The 22134-nt window shown below is 40.3% G+C and overlaps 1 protein-coding gene across 3 annotated transcripts in view; it reads left to right on the forward strand.

Moving 5' to 3' along the window:
* Nucleotides 1–22134, forward strand: part of PCSK2 (proprotein convertase subtilisin/kexin type 2) — a 98418-nt gene that overhangs the window by 27375 nt on the left and 48909 nt on the right. The gene's annotated exons all lie outside the window — the stretch shown is intronic.

A 22134-nucleotide genomic window follows, 5' to 3' on the forward strand; every position in this document is an offset into this window, starting at 1 on the left:
GTAGTCCCTGGCCTTTGTAGACTCTCTTCCTGCCCAGTGAGGGTTGCTGGATTTAACTGCTCATGGAAATCCCTGTTCAGCTCTGTTTTGTGTAGTTGACCAGTGGGGGTTCCAGCTATAAACACTTAGCTGCTCTTTAATTCAGATATCACAATTATTATATGATCAGTTTCTGTCTTCAGAAAAAGGACTCTCTGATAATAAAAAATGATGAGGCCTAGAGTTATTCAGATAGTTAAGCTATCACTTAGAATGATAGGGAAGTCCTCTTCACTGCAGTGTGAGGGTGTTGAGCATGTGCTGAAGCATTTCACAGTTTCTAAGTTTAAATTCCTCAGATTTTGTGTGGTATCACTGCCTCATCTTTGGACTGCATATGTATATTGTATTTGTGATGTGCAATACAATTTTAAAGTAAAATATCACAACACCATTGAGTATGGAATATTTCAAACAGTTTGCTACTGGAGAAAATTATGTCCAGCACAATGTAAAAACTAATCTTAACTGATCTATATTTCTATTTGTAACTAGAAAGACAGAGGAAAGAACCCAATTGATCAACATCAACATTAAAGAATGTTGAAAATCTTTTCTATCTGTATTATATGAAAAAGCACCATTAGCTGCAGACAATAAAATAACAGACCTTCAAAATGACATCAAACTCAAATGCAAAGTGTCTTTTATGAAAATACTGTATAACTGAGATTACAGGGTAAGCTAGAATTATTTCTATTAGAAGAAAATATAAATGAATGTACTCTAGGGTAATAGACTGGTGGGCAAAGGCAGCACTGTGAAGATTAATGTAGAATTTTCCAAAAATAAAAGCAGTTATGTACTGTAGTCTTGGTGCCACCAGGATCTGGGGAGTCTGCATGGTTAGTGGTTTCAAGATAAGGTTAGACAGTGACCATGGCTGAGCTGGATATGGCTAATTTCTTTCTGTGGCACTGGGATGGTTCAGGTAACCCCTAGAGCTGCTTCATGTCACATATTGCATCATTTTCATATTTCTGAGCAGGATACTTGGGGTGAGGCAATAGAAGGAGCTTTATTTCTCAAAACTGCTTGTAATGATTAGGAAGTTCAGTACTTTTACAAAAACCTATTATGATAGCTGGCACATTCAGCCTCTGTTCTGCTGCCTGTAATTTGCTGAATTTGCATTAGTTAAGTTTCTGCTTTACTCCTGATGTCTTTTCTCCCAACTGCAGTGTCGCTTCCCTGTCTCCCTCTGCCTTTTCCTGTTTCCCTCTTGTTTCCTGCCTGATGCAGAGTCTGTTTCATAGAGCAGGCCTTGCTTTTGTTATTTGTCTGTGCAATTTCCAGCCTAGGATCTTCAGAGAGGTCTGTTAAATATTACCATACAAGCAGTGGCAGTGGCGAGGCTGTATTATTTAGGGTCTTTTTAGTAGGAGGTAGAGAAGAATGGACAGAGTGAGCCAGTGGCTTTGCATTAAATGGAACCCATAAAATGGTGATGCAGAATTTTCCTTTGGTTTAGGACAAGTTTGGCTTGGTTTTGAAAAAGGAATGCAGTGCATTGATATGCTGAGCTAACAGTCACTGAAGGTTGTGAGTATCTCAGCATTCACTGGATCCAGGAATCCATAGGCATACTATTGGTGCTTGATGAGTGCAAAATATGTGGGGATTCAATTACTAAGTTACCAACATTAGAGCTGTGATAGAATTCAGACTGCCATGTGCAACTCTGTCTTCAAGGTTGGCTTCACTTCCAGTTTAGGAAGTGTGTCTATTCAACTGTACTTCCTTTTCTCCTGTACAAGTAAACTGTATGCTAAGAAATCTTCCTCAGGAACAATGCAACCAAACATTTTGGGCTCTGTTTTCTTGTGGGCAAATCTCTAAGCCTAATAGAAAATACAGAGGCTGGAAGACTGCCTTTCAAAAGATTTTAAATATATTGTTTAACATACAACTTGGGAAGATTATAGAATGAGTAAAATATAGCATCTGTTAGTTATGGTACCCAGACTGTGAGATGATAGGTCTAGAATGAAACAAAATTATAAGTTTATTTCTACTCTTTATTGATGTCAGAAAATCAATGTTGAAACCAAATTTTAAAACAGTTGATGTGATTTCTTGTGTGTACACTTATATGACCAGAACTATTTAATGTATATGACAGTAAATAAAAGGTGGTGCAACTGAGGGTGTGCAGTTAAATCAATAACAACATAAGACTAGAATATTTTTTGGTGTAGTTTTTTGGGCTGTCTAAGCATGGTGTACCAGGGCTTGTGTCACGAGGCTGTGACTTTGAAAGCCCCACCCCCTTTCTCCTAAGAGACTTAAGTTAAAAGAATCTCTTTAATGGCATATGCTACTGTATCACACAATAAATGTATTATGTAGTGCATCCACTCATGTTTGTTTACTGTTTGTATGCATGACATGCTCCATGAATACAAAAAAGGGTTTCACAAAGGTCACTGAAAGTTGATTGCAGTATTTGGAGATACAATGGAAACAAATGAAAGGTTTAGATCTAAATTATTTTAGTAGTAGTTTGCTGCAGTCGTTATTTGATGGTGCATTGGACTACTGCTTTTTCATCTCTGAAAGTTCAAAATAACCAATAATAATTAAAATGCTAATATGCATGTCATGGGTTGGTGAAGTTGAATAAATGCTTCTTGGCCTTGGGAACTTCCATACTGAGGGAGAGAACAGGCCTGGATAGATCAAAACACCATGGAAAGACTAAGAAAGATTAAACATCTCTATGGTACATATTTTCCCTAATTATTTGTAAAGTATAAATTCCATACCATTATAAATGGACTCCGTTAAATATTACAATTTTGCTTATAAGGTGTGATATCTGAATGACCATATTTCTGTGAAAGTGCAGCTTTGTGTTTTACACTGGAAGCTTCCTACTCTCTGAGTGCTGAAAAGACTTATTATAGGTACAGATTCAGTATGTCATCAATGTAAATCGTCTGTCTTCATGGTCCTTATCTTACTTGATTCTGAGCATTATACTTCCACACAGAGGAATATATGGTAAGGGATCCATGAGCTTTGCAGACATAAAGTCTTCACAGCAGAGCCAGAATTGCCAGATCTAATTATTATTATGCGTCTGGTCTCACAGCAATGTCACTGAGCTGATTACTGCCAGGCTCTAGGTTATGTAACACTGCAGTGCTACGGTCAGCATTAATACCTGGTTCACTTTATCCTTGCCAGCTCTTCACACCGCTATTCCATTTTTTTGGAGGAGGCACAGATACATTGGATGTGCCTGCATCAAGAACCTGCAAAATAAAATAAGCCACTGGGGTGAGGAGATGCCCTGTGTTTTGTCTTGGAGTCTGAGGCTGAGGAATTGATTACATTTGTTCCTATCTAACTTGGCTTTGTCATCCAGCAAATATGATAAACTCAGTGCAGAGCCCATCATCTGTGTTTGGCTGTTGCTTCCCTGGCGCTCAGCCAGCCTTGCCCTGCAGAGCTTTTGGATTGCTTTCGTCCTCCCTGCAGTTCCACCAAAGTCAGGGCTATTATGTCTGGAGGCATTTTCTCCCAGCAAAACAAGGACTTTGAGGAGCTGTTGGCTGTAGCTACTTCATGCTTTGGAAAAACCACAATGTAGTCAGTGACTCCACAGTGACTTAAAAAAATTAAATACCTTCTATAAACCTTGTAAGCACCATTTTAGCTGCTCTTTTTTCCAACTCAAAACAAGCTGAACTTGTGTTGTAAAGCCTTCACTTATCTCCTAGACCTGCTCTCTTGGGCCAGCAAGTATCACTGGTAGAATTTGGACAAAAATGCTGGATATCTTAGGCCGGGATGTACAATTTTCACTTCTCAATTGCAATACTCCCCTGGAAAAACATTCATTGGAATATGTTTTATTTCTTTTGGAACATGAGCTTTTCTTGGAATAATTCCTTTGATTGCTATTGGACTGTTTATTTTCTGAAAACAGGGAGGGAGATATCCATGTTAAACTTATTTCCCTGTTTCCAGCTCTAGCCATGTACATATCTCATCATTTTCAAGGGCCTTTCCCCAAGTTGTGCAGGGCATGTTATAAGAAAAACTTATGAAAATTTTTCCATTTGACAGTCAACTAACTATAATTACTGTTTTCCCAAAGAAAAAATATCTTTACGACTTCAACTCATATTTTTGATAGTGAGTCACAAGGAAGTAGAATCTACATATTTGAAATACTTCATCAGGAAAAAAAAATATTTTATAACACCAAATTATTTTATTTAGCAAAAAAAAAAAAATCATTTTCTTTCAGAGTTTCTGGTTGGAACCTTCCAGATTTTGTTTCATGGTCATTTTTGACTGTTTTCTTCAGTTTTGTTGTTCTTTCCAAATGAACATCCTAATCCCAGACTTCTGTCAGTCTGAGTCCAGTTTTAGAATGTGAAAAGTATGTTTCATGAATGTTTCAAGGAAGAATAGCTAGTGGCAGACAACCTCCAAAAGAAGCATCTGATGATCAGCCAGGACTCCTCCAGCCAGCCTTCTCCTGGGTAGCTCGGTGCTTGCTTCACTTGTCTTCTTAATTGGTTCTGGATGGCTAAGAGCAAACTTAGAGGCAGCAGTGCCACTGTGAGGGACTAGAGCTTCTCACAGACAAATCCAGGGGAGCTCAGCTCACTCTGCCTTTTCTGAAAACATCTAAGGAGGCTGAGATTTCATCCAGTCAGAGCAGACTTTCCCATTCTGAGGAGACAATGCAAGGTGAGTGGTGCAGTCCCTCCAAGGAGAAAGTGCTTTACTCATGGTCTGTAATTCACTGCAAACTGTAAAGCCCACCACTCGACTTGAGAAGATGAGATACAACTGGTACTTTTTCTTTACTTCCTGGGAGGTAGCTGGTGAAAAACGTGGAAAAGGGGATGTAAATGATTGGGTTTAGGTTATTATCTATAAGGATAAAAACTTTGTTTGGAGCAAGCAACTTCCCATAGGGAGAATTTTTTTTTTGTTTCATTTCAGAGATGCCATATGCTATCTTAGTGGAATTTGGATTTTAATGATGAAGTGTTTTCACTTTCATGTGCCAGCAAGGTTTGGAAGAAAGTTTAAATTTATGAAAGAAATGCAAATTCCAGATTGAGATGGAAAGATATGAAAAAGAACACTGCTTTTAGGAGTCTGAATCGATCTAACATCTATCGGTTTCCTGCCATTCACTGTAGAATACTGAACATTTTTGCATAGAGAGGATGTGTTTCTTTAAGGACAGCTGTTTACATGAAGATGTTGTTTGTCAGAAAAATCAACTCAGTATGGCTTTCTTATTAGCACTGCACTTGAGAAGTGTGTGCAAGGTGAATTACCTACTTGTCTTGCAAACAATGAATAATTCAGTGGGAGCCAGAAAGTCAAATGAATCTTTCCAAATACTTTCTGTCTGCCTACAAAATAGACAAAAGTGAGAAAAGAACTGCTTTGGTAATTTAACACTTGCAGCTCTCCCGCTGAAATGATCTGTCCATCTGAAATAATTTGTGGTCTTTTATAGAATTTAATGAAATAATATTTAAGTACAGGTTTCAAAGCACAATTTAAATATGGATTGTGTATTTCACGAATGCTGGAAATAAATGTGGGAGGCAGGGGACCTTAAATTTTCCAAAAGATCATACAGCAAAGCGGAAAGAGGAAAGTAGGAGTAGATCTGAGATGCCCAATCTACTGTCTGGAAGGAAAAAACCCAACAACAACAACAAAATAGAAGTTGGATTACAGCCATTTGTAGTCTTTACAACACCTGGTCACTAAGAAAACTGAGATGAGAACAGTGGGAGCAAAATGAAACCCAAGAGATTAGAGCAGATCCTCTGAAGCCCAAAAGACTTACACAAAGGACAGTAACCTCAAACTGTAATTAGTTGTCTGGTGCTTCCACATGCATGAGCTGGAGGTGCAGGAGAAATTACTGTGCTAGAGGCTAAGCATAAAATAACAACACAGTTCTGTGGAGTCATTTGTCCCTAGGTATATTCCAGTACTAGTGGTCTTGCCTCTGTTCCTGTCCTTGCTTCCCCATGGCTCATTCCAGCTTTTCCCAGGTATTTATCCTGGGTAAAAGCAGCAGCAGATGGAAAAAACCTCTCCAGCGTTAATAGAGATTAGAGCCGACTTCATGCTCTGGAGACTTTAACATAAATAGAACTTTTTTCATTTACTATTTTTATTCTTTGCTGTCCAGTGAACAACTTGCTTTTTTGCATGAAATATGCACAAATTGACTGAATGTGTTTTACTTCATATATCTGAAATATACACGTGCAATGTTTCCCAGAAGGTAAAATCCAACAGCCCCTTGCCTTTGTATTTTCAGGTGAAAAGCAGCAGAAATATGGAGAACTGTGTGGTTTTTTGCTGCCTTAGACTTCCATTAGACTACACTACTGACCCCAAACTTGTAATGATTGGCTGGGAGAAGGTGGTTTGTCAGATAGATGTATCAGTGATTTCTTAGCAATTAGAGTTACACAGGTGTTACAGGTTTTTGTTATAATATTTGCTTATGGAAGTTGGAGGTCTCCTGGATCTCAGCAGGTAGGAAGCTGTTATTTAGCTCCTTGCAGTCTTTTTGCCCCAACTGCCAGGAGCATCATCAGGACCAGGAATCTTCTTAGGTGTGATCCCACACTGCAGCACTGCCTCCAGGTTCTGGCCCAGGTTCTTTCGTTTGTGAGTGCATTGCACTCTGATGGAGATGGAAAATGAAATGATAAATAGTTTTTGTCCCCTTTGTGAAGTGATTTGAAATCTCTTCTAATATGTTTTGCTTGATTAAAACAGCAGCTGCCTGCCCAGACTGACTAGGGGAGCTAATGATTTTGATGAAAGACATGATGAATAATTTGCTTGAGATTTACATGGGTTTTTTTTTTCCCAACTCTTGAGTTAAACTAAGAGGAAACATATGAGGGGAGAATAGGAGAGAACTTTTTTCAGTTCTGCCTTTATTTTTTTTTCTTGTGAAGGTTGACAACAGATAAGGTGGTTTTTTTTCCTTTTCAGCCTTATTTTATATAAAGGCCTCAGATAAGATTTCTGAGCAATAAAGTAGCTTTCAAGGACTGTGTTTTCATGGAATCTCAAGAAAAAAAAAAAACAGCAAAATAACCATATGCTTCCTTTATTGTTAGGCAAGCCACGACCTCAGTTACACATTCATGTAAGGTATGAGCTTGTGCTTTCAGCCTCTCTAAATACTGCCTGCTTTGGAAATTAATATAAAGGGAAGAAAAATTGCCCTGAGCAGTTTTTATCACCTGTTGGGACTTATGAAGTTTGAGTTCAACTGGAGGGAGGCTTTGAACAGTTTTTCCTTAGAGGAATAGTGTTAAAAACGAGACAGGCGTTTCTCCAGTTTGCAGCACTGAAAATCTGAAGTAATCTCACAGAAATGAGTACAGTGTATTTACCCTTGGATAAGAGGAGATGGAAGCTGGCTCTTTGCACTTCTGGAGAACTGGATCTTTTCCAAGGAGCTAAATGTACACTGTTGTTGCACTCTCGAGGTTCATCTGATTATTTTTTGCTGTGGTGTTCCTGAGTTTAAGAGTTTAAGTATTCCTCCCTCCTCCATCCTGACTTTTGTTCCTCTGACACCATTCTAATTTTTTTTTTCTGCTGTTGTTGTAGTGGCAGCTGGTGTTGGGATAGGGAATATGATTGCACTTTAAAAAGTTCTTTCTAAGCTAGAACATTACCCGCATCTCATTTGCAATTTGGTCCATAGTGAAATGGGGTGAGATGAAACAAGAGACACTGACAATAATAGCTGGGTTGACCTTCCTTGAAACAAAAGTGAGGAATGATGAGGGGCCCTACCCAGAAGAGATAAATGAAATTTTCAGGCCTTTTCATGGATCCCAGAGGTTTTTTCTGGTCTTTTGTTCAGGTTTTCCTGTTTTGTAGAACACTCCTATTACCCTCAATCTCATAAAATGATATTTTGAACCAAGACTTCATCAGTTTCATCCCTTATGTAATTCTGCTGTAGTGTTGGCATTGCTTTGTTGTTTATAATTTTTCTTTGGTGATGGTCATTTATAAGTACAACTCACCTTGCCCTTAAAGGAAAGGCCCAGAAGAAAGGACATCATCTCTGATGTCATTGCATTGGTGACGACTTGCCATGTCTATGATTCTGCCATTTAGCACTGGATGTTTTACATTTCTTCAGGCCCAAGACACATAGGACTTTCTATCCTGGTGCCAGTCTAGGCATCTCTTCAAGTTGCCATGAAGTGAATGCTTCTGCTGTAATAGTTTATTTTCCCAAATCTCCCTTTTGTTGCTCTGGGAAGATACATCTTGAGTGCTTGCCATAACACAAATTAATTCTGGCTCTTTGGAAATATGAAGAGCCCCTAAACGCGTGTGCAGCGGGCACTGTTAGTATTAATCAGAAATTCATCACTTCTCATATGAAAAAAATACATTTTCATGAGGGAAGCTTTTCTGTTAAATTTTTATTCTGTGGAAACCATAACATGAATTTGGTCTCTAAGTCTGAACAGAGTAATTTCCATAGAATTTGCATGCACATTTTTGATTGCCTGTAGTGGGAATCCTGAGCAAATGATATTCTTCCATGATCTGCTAAATATTTGTCTCATTGGAAATAAACTAGGAAGAGAAAGGAGTATACAATGAAGACAGCAGTTTACAGGAGTCTGTTTAAATCTTCAGTGATAGACTAAACCCTAAATATGCTTTTGCTTTTCTCAGTCCTTTGAGGTATGGGCTCCTTTCAATGAGCAGGAATAGAGAAGTCCCTATTAATATTAATGCAAGTTATGTATGTGCACTGGGAGCAAAATATACCCTAAAGTCTAATTATTTTATGCTAATAACTGAACTGAAAAGATATTTCCTCATTCCTTACCAAAAAAAGCAACAATGGTTCATAGAATTTTCAGCAGGATGACAATTTTATCACTTCATTTAAACCAGCCTCTGCTCTAACCCAGTGGGAACTAGGAAAAATTCTGGTACCAAAATCCCTGCTGGTGCACATGCTACTGCAATTAATAATGAATTTTGCGTTCTTCAGGAACCATTTTTCATTGCTCTAGGCAGTGGATAAATAGAGGGGCTTGTGACAACTCCAAACTACTTGGATGACCTGATCCCTTGAAATCAAGGCAGAAACCCCTTTGCCTCTAAGATTTTTGAAAAAAAAAATTAATTCTGCAGATACTCTTTAGAGAGAGGCTTGGCCAGCAGTCTGTAGGACAGGCTGCTGGAAAACATGAGCAAGGATGTAAAAAGCCTCTCTGCTGAAGTGGGTGTTGAGAAGACCCATGATGAATATTCAGACCACACTTCTGTGTTTTAGTATCAAGGAATGGTTTGGGTTGGAAGGGACCCAGAGACCATCTACTTCCAACCCCTTGCTGGGCAGTAACACCTTCCAGAAGCCCAGGTTGCTCAAAGCCCCATGCAGCCTGGCCTTGAACACTTCCAGAGATGGGGATGCCTTGTGCTGCCCTGTCTCTGTGTTGTCACTGAGGAGAGTTTCCTCTGTGATGAACTCTGAGCATATTAATGCTTGTCTCAGTTTCGCGGGTTTTTTCTCTCTCTGTGGGCTCTGTTACGCTTGGGCCAGCTCTGTGTGTCCTCACCACTGCACTGTGTTGGCTCTCCTGCCTACAGTTTCATATGGGATGTGATCCCTCTGCCAAGTCACTCATTGTCTGGTGCCTCTCTTGTCAAGAAAAGATCTGTAAGCTTTTGCTGGGGGCATGTGGGTTCAGTGTGCTGCTCAAGCTGAGCACTTGACAGTTCAGGAGTTCAGGTGCAGAATGGTACTGTTCTGCCAATTGATAACAGCCAGATTCTGGGATGAGGTGGGAAAAGTGCCCTGATGTGGATATCCCTGCCTTGGTGCTGGGCACCAGCACGCCCTGCAGCTGCACTCTGCAGGCTCCAAGATTGTGATGCCTTATGAAGGGTTACCTAGAAGAGAGACTAGCTGGAGCTAAAGAATAAAGTAGGTATTTATTAAAGGCCTCAATGGGTACACCTTGGGCAGCACAAGAGCCCAGGCAGGGCTACACCCACGATGAACTCAAAAATGGTCACAAAATGGACGACTGGTCACGGGGTCTCACACATTTTTAAGTTTTGTCTAATTACAGCTTTAGCCCATGAAGTCCCATCCTTCTTTTTCTCTCTTCATTCCATGTTGTTTTGGCTCTTGGCCTCAGATCTGGATCAGTTGTCCTTGGTCCCCAGTTAGAGAAGGAATTGTTTTGTTTACCTACTCTTTGAAGAGAGCTTACCATCCCTAACACAAAGCCCAGACCAACACAGTAAAGCAACACAGAATCTGAACAATACAAAACCTAAAATCTGAGGCATCGGCTGGAACTGAAAGAGAACATTTGACAATTAAAAGACAGGATTCTGATGTACATGTCTTGACGAGGGTCAAGCACAATCCTCTTAAAGTATCAAAACAAAAACTAGTTTGGATAAAGGCCAGAACAGTAGGACTCTGGCTGTTTCTTTCCTTTTTGTAAGCCAATCCCTTACTTGTCCTTTTTTCCCACCTTTCCTCTTATTACAGAAATTGTTCTCTAGAAATGATTCTGTTTTGATGCTTTCTGTGTGGCAGATGGCCTGTCCCTGGCAGATATACTCTACTAACCCAGTGCTGTACAGCAGTGATACATAAACCTCTGCTTATTTTATTAATGTGGTTGGTGATGAGGATCCATAAACCTCTGAATCTAGGCACTGAAATAGTGCAGTTGCAACCTGCACAGCTCAATCAATATAAATAATCAGTAGCTTCCAACTTGACTGGGAAAGGCAGGGATGGGAGCAAGCTCCTATGTCTTTTCTGTCATGTGTAGTATGGTAATTAAGTAGCTGTGAGCAACTGCTCTGCTTTTGGTTGTATGAGCAGATGTGTGAATGTCAGCAGCAGCATAATTGCAGTTTTCCCTCTGTCAAAAGACTGCCTGGCTTCTGTTTTGTGTCTGGCTTCTAGTTATGAAATTTCCTCAGAGAAGACGTTGTGCAGCCCATGTACTATCCACTAGACAGGACTTCAGGAAAATCAGAGGTTTGCAGTTTTTTATCTCATTTCTACTGCAACAGCAGCAGAGCTCTGAAGGTGTTACAGATGGTCAAGAAAGACTCACTAGTATGCCACTACCACTCCTGTGAACATTGAAGTTTAAGTATTGCAGGTTTTAAATACTAGAATAAGCTTAAACTCCTTTGGTGACTGTTGCTGTATCACTCCAGGCAGGCACCTTTGTAAAAATAGCCTTTGTTCTTTATGGATCTAAATGGATCTTGTGCAGTTGGCATTACCACCTGGTTGGGAGGTGTTGACAGCAGTGGGCTGTAATCCCTCCTAGCAACCTGTCAGCATGGTGCAGTGAGGTCCAGACCCAGGGCAGGGACCCAGGAGCTGCTGGAGGAGGGGTGGGCGGCTGGCTGTGGTGTCCTTCTGTCTGTGCAGAGGTGCTCCCTTTCATGGTAGCCAAAGCAGCTCTTCTCAGCTTCAGACTGCATCATTTGATCCCAGAGCAGGAAAAGCAGGGAAAAGAAAAATTGTATTGAGCAGTGATAGTGCAGAAGAGGTTACAAAAGAGAATAATTACATTCTTCAGGGCACTCTGAGGGTTGCAGCCAGGAAAATACAATCAGAAGGCACTTGGTGTGCTTTCTGAAACCAATTTTAAGACAGCCTGGATTCTACATGGTGGAGCCAAATTTACTGTCACCTCCTGTCTCCAGGTTTGAGGGCTGACAGCTAGTTTTAAATTATTCTTTTAATTCAGGCTTTCTTAAATTAATTTAGATCAGATTGATTTTCAGCTTAGTTCATGCACTGCATGTAGGACAGCATCACTGACACCTGCCTTCCCTCGCAGGGCTGTGATCCCATTTTTATTCTGGAATCTGCTCTTCAGCTGGCATTCTGGCAACAATTTTTCTGCCTCTGGATCCAGTGAGGCCCAGCTACTGAGAAGAAGCAGAGGAAGCTGAAGTGAACTTCTACTTTAAGCTCCAAGCACAAGGGAAGTCCCCTACAGGTCCTGCTATGGTTACCATGACTGAGTGCTGTCATTTGATTTAGGGGTCAGCTGTATAAAAGTGTCTGGGGTTTTGACTCAGAAGCAGTTTAGAAATGGAGTACAGAGCAAAACAAATGACACAAAGGACAGGGCAACACGCAGCTCTTCCATGAGTGAGACATTAGGGTGGGTTTCCTGTAACATGGAAACAAGGGTAATGTGTGCCAGTAATTCTGTGAGAAAATGCATATTATCATTTCCCAAGCAGATGGTCCAAGGTGAGTGATGAGCTATTTAGATGAAATTTGAGTGGGAAGGAGGCTGTGGAGAATGAAGTGGAAGTATGAGTTATAGCAAAGGTCAGAAGCTGGCTTTTAATTGCAGAATCACTTTGGTGACCAGGGGGTGTATTTCCAGCATATGCTGCAGACTTAGTTTAAGACTTCATCCGGCTGACTCAGTTTCCCTAAACTTTACCTCCACAGATGTATTGCAAAGCCCTTCTAATCTGTCCATATGGAATACACTGAAACTTAATGTCTGTAAAACAAGTTTACATATTTACAAAGGAAATATATGAAGTTAGAGGTGAAGCTGCTACAAGTGGTTCTTTATGACTCCAGATGTGTCTGGGCATTAGCACAAATATTCACACATTTACAAGAAGTCTCTTCTGTGTTAGGGTGAGTCAACGGGACATGTCAACAAAATGAATAACTTCACCTTTTAGTTCTTCCCATAAAAACCAAATTCAGCTGATTTTCCTCCAAGTGGTATTTTCTCACAGTCCCCACATATCTGAAGACTTGCTTTGTGAAATAAATTAACTTAAAATCAACAGAGTTAGAGAAATCTTTAGCCTGTGAGCACTCCTGTTCTCTTGGGATGTATCAGATATTCACTGCTTGTGTGGAAGCAGCTAGTGTACTAAGGGAATCACTAAAAAGGAGGTTATATAAAGGTGGGTTGTGTAGTATATATCTCCTCATAGGACCAGTGAATTGTGGAGTAGGAGGGAATCCATTGCTGGATGACTGCCTTGGGGTATAAGAAATGGTCCAAAGTTACAAGTGATGACAGAGAGTATAACTAAATTAGAAGATTCAGCATCATATGAGCATCTCTCTTCTTTGCACAGACACAGCCAAAAGGTTTGCAGTCTTAAATGTGATCTGGTCCTGATTCCCATTTAAGCTAAAACCCTTTTTATAGCACAGAGAGGGTGCAAATATAACTTAGACCTACTCTGGTTATCACCTCAAAGACTGATGGTGTTCTTTGTAATAAGTAAAAATCACTTTGCAAAAATACTTTTGCTGTAGAGGAAGAAGAAGAAGAAGGCAGGTTTGGTTTTTTTCCAAGTATAATGTTTTAAGAAAGTCATATCTGCAGCACTTGACAAAGATAAAGTTTCTGCAAGTCACAGTTCTCCTAATTTTGCAGCTCGGCAGGATCTGCAGTTGATAATGACCTATATACAAAAGGCCCAATTTTATTTTCCGTCACCAGGCATGCTGTTTATACCCACACTGAGGGATGATTATTCTGATTTATTTGGAAAGGCTGATTGTTTCCTTGACCCATGTAACTGGTGAGACAGCAAAGTGCAAAATTTACCCATAGGCTGCTGATAAAGTGTCCCTGTGGTTTGCAGTCTCTGCATATCTACTGGAAAGACTAAGGTATAGTTATAGCCCAACTCCAGGGAGTTTCTTTCTTACAGAGATCTTTGATTTTGTAACTGAAATGACTATCCTGCTATCTTGCAAGAAGACATGGAAGAAAATATAATTTACTTTGTCTTTTTTTGGTATTATGTAGAATAAGAAGTTTTTCATTCCTTTGGAAACTTCTTAAGATTTCAGTAATGCTCTTGCTCTCATGCTGGCTCGTCTAAGCAGTGGCGAAAGAAATTGAAACAGATATCTGAGAATAGCCAGAACCTGTGGTAGTGTGGATTCTGATATCCCCCTCCTGCCCAACTGAAGAGAAAGTAGAGGTGTGAACCAATTTGCTTGTTGTTGAGGCAGTGCACAGAATATCAAGCTATGCAGGGTTTTTTCCTCTGTCTCAGTGTTTCCCCTTAATAAATTCTACCCCAGGGCAAAAAAAAATGGTGTCAAAGGGGGCATGATCCCATGACAATTTCTGTTTTACCAAATTGGCATTTTCCATTGTAGACCATCCATACTCAGCATTGATTTTACATTGCAGCTTGACCAGCTCACTTGCATTTCAAAGTAGCAGCTGGAGGAGCTATTGATTGCTTAGCTGAGCAGGTTGAATATGATCTGCAGTCTCCTCTTACACATTGATTCCTTGTCTCTTTACTCTCTGCATCCTGAATGTCACTGAACTGTGAGAGGCCTGCTAAATGGACAAAAATATTGATTTCCTTTCCCCTTCTTTTATTTTCAAAAGCTCCTTATTTACCAAGAACTGAACTAATATCAGGAAAACAAAAGATAACAAAAAAAGGCATAAGGATGGTAGTTTTTGTGCATTTAAAAAAAAAATGAACTTGGTTGAAACTGGAGTCTTTTAAGTTGTGTTTTCATCAAGAAAGGTCATTTGCCTGTATGAAACCTTTGAACTCAGGCTGTTCAGCTTCATATTTTACTATTGTCTGATTGATGATGAACTTCTGGGTTGGTTTCCTAAGTGGCTGTACCTCTAGTGTTAGGATTTTCTGTGATTTTTGCAGAGAAGTTAATGAGCAGTCCCAGCTATGCCAGGTTTTAATGCAGAATGCAATCAGTAAGACTTTTGTTAGAGTTTATTGTACAGGGTTTTATTCCTATTTTGTTCACCCACAAGTGTGACACATTGCTTAGAGGAACAGAGGAAAAATTCAAGGAACATAAGCTGAAGTCAAATGAGGGATCACTGTGGGCACAGCATTAGTGTCCAGACATTTACATATCTGCTGATGATCTGTGTAAGCTCAGACATGTTTGGGATGGCAAATGGGGCTGGTTACAGAAAGGGTAAAACTAGAACTGGTCCAGAACATCCAAGTGTGATAATAAAAATTCCCAGGAGGTCCTTGATATCCAGTGGCATTGTTTGAACTAGTAACAAAAAAGTAAAAGCAAGGTAGAGGAATGGCTGAAAACAATGAAAAAGAACTATTTTATTGGGAATGTTGCTTTTCCTATAAACCAAAGCAATTTTTATGTTGTCTGTGCTCATCATTATGAAAAGAACCATTTAAAATACATAAAAATTTAAATACATAAAGAGTGATACGGGTATTTTATGGAAAGAGATGCATTTTTCCTTTAATGAAATATTTGAAATTGAAAAAAAAAATAAATTCTTCATGTGCCCTTTGCTTAGAAGTGGTAGGGAAAGTTCTGTTGACAAACTTCCAAATTTCTAGGGATTTATGCTCTAACACAGGTTTTATGCTGTAACAGCTGCTAGATTTTTGCTACAGAGTAAGTCCCTGTACAAAACACTCCCCAGGATACAGCTGGGGAGACACTTGGAGAAGTTGTTATGAATAATTCTCCAGAAACACCTACGTTTAGCAACAGTGTCTTGTTGCTAGGTATGGAGAGATCCACGAGAGCCTTTGAAAGTCATTAGCTTGCTTGAGAGGAGCAGATTTCATTTTATTAGTAAGGATTGGATGGTCAGTGACACTTCCAAGCCCCCTGCTTCTGCTTTCTGGGCCACAAAACAGGCTCAAAAATTTTGAAATCAAGCAGATGGAACCAACTCTGTCACAACAAAAGGCACCAATTTTCTGCATTGCTGTGTGTGATGGGTTGACCCTGGTCAGATACCAGGTGCATGCCAAAGCTTCTCACTCCTCTCCAGAGCTAGACAAGGGAGAGAAAATATAACATAGGAGGGTTCATGTGTTGAGATACGGACTGGGAGAGATCACTCATCAAACACCATGGGCAATACAGGCTGTAGGTAGAGATATTAATTGAATTTATTACACTAACCAAATCAGCACAGGATTATGAACCCGTGGGCAGCAGTGTCAGTGCATGCCATGGGCAGCAGTGTCAGTGCATGCCGTGGGCAGCAGTGTCAGTGCATGCCGTGGGCAGCAGTGTGAGTGCATGCCATGGGCAGCAGTGTCAGTGCATGCCGTGGGCAGCAGTGTCAGTGCATGCCGTGGGCAGCAGTGTCAGTGCATGCCGTGGGCAGCAGTGTCAGTGCATGCCGTGGGCAGCAGTCCTCCCCAGGGCACTGCAGCGTGGGGTCACTCTTGCATGGGGTGCAGTCCTTCAGGGACAGGCTGCTCTAGCCTGGGCTCCTCTCTCCATGGGCCTGCCACAGGGTCACAGCCTCTTCTCAGGCCCCCAGAGCTCCTCCGTGGGCTGCAGGTGGATCTCTGCATCCCCATGGATCTCTGCATTGCCATGGATCCCCATGGGCTGCAGGGCACAGCTGCCTCACCGTGGTCTCACCACAGGCTGCAGAGGAATCCCAGCTCCGAGGCACCTCCTGCCCTGCCTTCTCCACTGACCTTGGTGTTTGCAGAGCTGTTCCTCCCACATGTTCTCACCCCACTCTTCTCTGGCAATTACAATGGCACAATAACTTTTTTTTTCTTTCTTCTGAAATGCATTAGCACCATTCCTGATTGTCCCAGGCTTTCCAGTGGCAAGTCTGTCTTTGGAGCTGCCAGGGCTTGTCTCTGCCAGACATGGTGGAAGCTTCTAGCATCTTCTCCCAGAAGCCACCCTTGCAGCCCCACTGCTACCAAAACCAGGCTGTTCAAACCCAATGCACTGTCTGAACAGTCTTTAGCAGCCTCTCCACCCCTGGTTATCACATCTTTTATAGAAATGAGCTGTCCTCAGTGCCATTTAAAAGTGATTCAGTTTTGCTTTGTTCATCTGACTTTTTGCAGTCCAAACAGATCTGTACTTTCCTTTTGCTAGTGAGGAGCTTCAATGTTACTTTCATTTTGTAGTGGAGAGTCACACAAAAATGGGTTACCTTGTAGCTTTTACAGAAATGTAGAATGTGAGATGGGTGGTCCTCTCTGACATTGTACTCCTCTAATATACCTCTCATGATACAGATGGAGTGGTAGTAAAATTAAACATGTTTGTCTAAGTAAATTTAGAAACCAGAGGTGAAAAATATGCACTCAGTCACTCTGCTTTAGCAGCAGAGGGATGTCATTTATGGATAATACCCCTAAAAGCTCCTGTATGTACATGCTGTCCCATTCTCATAACTTTCTAAAGGATTTGTCACCAAAGTTGCAGGGAAAACAAAAATCCTCTAACAACAATTTTAATGTTAGAGAGTCAATGACTTTTTTATCTGGTCAAGATGTGTCACAGAAATCTTATCCATGCATAGCCTGGGTGTGCAGAGAGAATCATTCTATGACACAAGACATTTACGAGATTTTTCAGATCTTTTATACAGTCAAAACTCATAGAAACAAATTGGGCCAGTGTTCATTGGTCTAAAGTTGTGTTGTTCTTAGTACTCGGTGTCCTATGGGATCCATATTTCTTTGCTTCTGAAGTTAAGTAGATCTTCATTCCTTGATTTTCTTACCAGTCTTTTCTGGAGATGTCTCCAACTCTGCCAGAGGTAGAGTCTGGGGTAGATATTAAGTCTGGGGTAGATGTTCTTAGATGGCCACAGGTGGTTCTTTGTCTATTGGGCTATTCCCAGTCTGTTGAGATGTTAAATTCATCAGACCTCACCTAGAGGAACAATCCCCTAGAAAGAAACTTAAAATTCTTTTTCCCCAGTCAAAGGCAAACAAAACCCCTTGACTAAAGTTATACAAAAATTTTTAAACTGGTATGTTTTCCAACAGGTTGGGTGTGCTGATCACTGGCTCAATTGAACTTTTCTGTCTCTCTTTTGTTGCCACCATATTTCTTTGGATATGAGAAATTGATGCTGCCAACAGTCAGTACAGCCTTCCACTATCTGAAGGTGGTGTGTTTGGTGATGCCTTTGTGCATCTGGACACACTGTCCCAAACCACCTTCAGGGGAGTTTGATCTTCAGTTTATAGGGCCTGGTTCAACCACCAGCCTGACTTCTTCAAAACTACAGGCTATCGGTTTCCACTTCTTACTTCACCTTCAGGAGCAGACCTGTATTAACCTTGAGACTTTAGAGAAAAAAGAACCATTACTTCCTTTGATTGATCAACTTGCTGCTATGTGCTTGTTGGTTTTTAAATGCCCCAACATGCCTGTTCGATGTCATCAGTTGGGACTGCCTTCTTCCTCTGGAATTTGATTCAAATTCTGCTCTTTTGAAGTTCTTGGTATTTGAGGTTCAAGTTGTGGGTACTGTTCCACTTTCTTACACCCACTGGTATAATTTAGCAAATCTGTCATTTATGCTCAATATAACAGAGTCGTTTAACTGCAGGATCTTATTGGTGCAATTAACCCTGCTCCTTTAAAATGAGGAGCTGATTGTCTTGGCATTCATGGGAGCAGAGAGCATAGTAGAGTGCTGCAGCTCCTGGCCCTTCCAGAGCAGTACTGCAGTCAATTGATTATTTTGTTAATTGGTTTTGCATCCAGTATCCTGCTGGTTTATTATCATCCAAGTGACTGTATGCACCGTGCATAAGTACAAGTATAGTAAAAATCGATACTTGAAACCTTTTTTCCTTGTAAAGAAAGCCATCCATGGACTACCTTTGATACGTGACCTTCATTTTGCTTGCAACACAGCTAGTAGTAACTTTTCATAATTTAGTTTTATGCTAATAAAGTAGATGCTCAGGTTCTGATCTGTACTTAAACTTGTATCCTAATGAAAAAGGAAGAAATTACTTAAGAATGAAATAAACAAAAGGCTGTTATTGTAGATAAATAAGCCTAATTTTGAGATGGTAAAATTCATGCTATTTTTGTAAGAAAATCTTGTTGTTTCACAAGTTTCTAATAAATATACCTCACAGGCTTGAATCATTTAGTGACTGTTATCAGAAGCCTGAGTCCTATGAATGCTGCTTTTCCTGCTTCAGTTAGAGAAACAAGGATTTAAAAGCTGGTGTGAGGTTGCATTGTGCAGGGGATTGAGGGCTGGGTTCCAGGTCGAATGTCACACAAGTTGATGGGATTATGGATGTTACAAGATGAAAATGTTTCTCAGTACTTTTGTACTGTTGGACATGCAGATGTGTTCTTTCTTGCATGTGTTTTTGAAACCTTGATGTGGTGCTTAATGGCTTTGTATTACTGGGGAGGCCTACACTTCCTCCTAAAGTAGAATCAGAAGAATCAGATTAAACCCCTCTCCTGATCTAGACTAGATATGAAAGCAGAAATTTCCTTCTTGGGAAAAAGAGGTGCGTTTTTCTAACGCAGATACCCAGCTGGCAAGAAGACAAGGATTTTGCTGTGTCAGCTGTGTGCAGCCCTAAATGGGCAGTTTTCCACCCAGATCACTGGATTTGCATTATCATTTTCCAAGTTTGTTCTTTGGGGATCTTTTTTTCTGGAATACATGGATGTTACCTGTTGTTGGGCTCATTGCTTTCTAAACATGTCTTCGTGAGGAAAAAGGCAAATTCTTACCTTGTGCTGGTTGAGATCACACTGCAAGGCAGCTGACTAAGGCAATTTGTAGCTCATGGAAAAAGCTACCAAGACCTTTTCCAAAAATTTCAACTATTCTTCTCACAAAAAAGCCCGATCTTTTCCGGATTCAATTGTATGACTTACTGTCATTTGCAAATATGAGGAAACCTGCTTTGTTTTTGTGGTGAAAAAAGGTCCCAGAATTTCTGAGACTGTTCTGATGTGGATGGTGACATCCTGTGTGCCCTTTCTCCAAGTGAAACATTCAGAAAACATCCTGCAGAGTGGTTTCAGTTCAGTGAAGATTATGCCTCTTTGAGGGGTGTATTTCCTTGTCTCAGGAAATTATAATGTTATACAAAAAATACACTATGTTGTACTGTGAAGATGGAACAAATCAGACAAACGAGGTAATGCTGAAGAGGGAAAACAGCCTGTGCTGGTTCTGCACATTGCTCCCTCTCTTCCTATCTGTTGTCTTAAAAGACAAGCCGGGGCTCCCCAGCATTGCTTTTTAATCAGTAGAAATCCTTTTGTGTTTAATCCTAATTCAGTGCCTTAATGCAGGCAGGTCCTCAGAGCCAGCAAGCTTACATGGGAGCACAAACGCCTGAAATCTTTTTCTCTGGCATCCCTGTGCATGAGGCTTGTCTTCTGCTCCTAATTATGTTCTCTGGTGACAGCTTGGGGTTTGCAGTGGCAAGCAGAGAGGCAGGGGTGAGGCTGGGAGGGGGGAGGCAGAGTGACACGTGTTGCTCTGTCTCCATGGCATCACTGAGCTTTGTCTTAGAGCTGTCAAACACTGTGCAGATACCTTTCTTTAATGTGTGCAGCGACCTGGTGCCATGAAGTACACCTTGTATGGGTCCTGCTTAGTCACTGTCCTCTTACTAGGTTATTTCATATTAGGTTTTTTCTTTACTTTCAATCCATTCCACTTTTAATGAACCTGCACAAGCATTGGGAGCACACATATAAATGAAAGAACCAATTCATTATTTTACCATTTGGTGCCTTTAGTTAAGGAGGTAAAATTCATACAAGTATATTGTTAGAAACCTTTGACACTGCCTTTTCAGGCCATGCTGTGCCCCATCCTGCTCCCTGTGAATTGGGAGGTTATTCAGGGTTATAGTGAAACAACCACTATAACCCTGAAGAATTTTCAGGGTTATAGTGAAACAACAGAGCTGGGAGGAAAACAGCTTTTAGCTCCCATCAGTTAGATCCCAGTTTCACCTCTATCACAGACACCTCACTGAGCACTGGCTTTTATGCTCATGCTTTAATTAACTGAGACAGAAAGATGCTCCAAGAATGATTCAACTGTCCTAAGATCTGATTGTGTATATATAAAGTTGCTATGACACAGCAGCATAACTCATATGTATAAATTTTTAATCTGAAATGCCAAAGTCACACATGTAGTTGTTCTATGAGTTATAAGATTTATTTTATAACCATGGATTCTTTTCAAGAACACAGCTAGTTCTTGAAGTAAATGTTAGAGGGTCTTACTCCTTTTTGCTGCACCTAAACATGTATTTAATGGTTTTAATCATTCCTCTTTGAGCAGGAAGGCTGAATTTTTCCTTTTCTTCCCTTTTTTTTTTTTTTACAATTAAATGTTGGTACTCTTCACTCTATCTTGTTACCAGGTTAGGCTAAAGAGTGCAAAATGAGTGTGCCAAAGCTGACATCACCTTTTGCAAGGTCTGTGAATATGTTATTGCATATTACAATTCCAGTTTCAGCTATTGAGTGGTCTCCTTTAGGAAGACTCTTTTACATGGGGACAAATAAGGTGGTTATGATCCGACATTTGAAGTTCCTGCCTCCAAAGATATTTGCATGTTTAACTTGTCTTACATTCAACAGTCCTTCCTTAAATGTCTTGTGGATTTGTGGTGTATAAAGAAAAGGATTTCTGAAGATCTGTGATGACTTGTGTTTTATAACCTGCATTTTCATCTCCTATACTTCAGCCAGTGTGGTCAGTTTAGTGGCTTTTTTGCCATATAGTTTTTTCTTGCCAGTATATTTTTTTATCACTTATTTATTGCAAGGGTAATCATTGAAAGTAGATAATTTTACAAGACATTTTTGAGAGCCTCAAAAGTATGATGAAAACTCACAACACCAGATTTTTTTCTCCCAGAAAATTTCTTTGGCATTTTCCTGTCATGCTGTAAAAAGAGGAGTCGGGGGGATTCCTTTTGATAGATTTCTTGGATGAAAATAAAATTACAAGGCTGCCAGCACGTGTACAGCCCTTATAGGAATCCTTCACCTCATGTATAACGTTGAGACATAAATAATCAAATTGTTCCTCCCTATCATGCAGGAAAGGTTATCTAATGATCTTATAATGCCTGGAGAAAAATCTGAAAAAGTAGAAGTGTGGTTGAGACCTGCTTCCTCATTTTGTCAAATGTCTACAGCTTGGAGCTGTGACGTATTTGGAATATGTTAAAGAATTTTAGCTTCTATTTTGATGGCAATGAAAAATACAACTGTGACAA

Source organism: Passer domesticus, chromosome 3 (genome assembly GCF_036417665.1).
Source record: "Passer domesticus isolate bPasDom1 chromosome 3, bPasDom1.hap1, whole genome shotgun sequence".
Lineage (NCBI taxonomy): Eukaryota > Metazoa > Chordata > Aves > Passeriformes > Passeridae > Passer > Passer domesticus.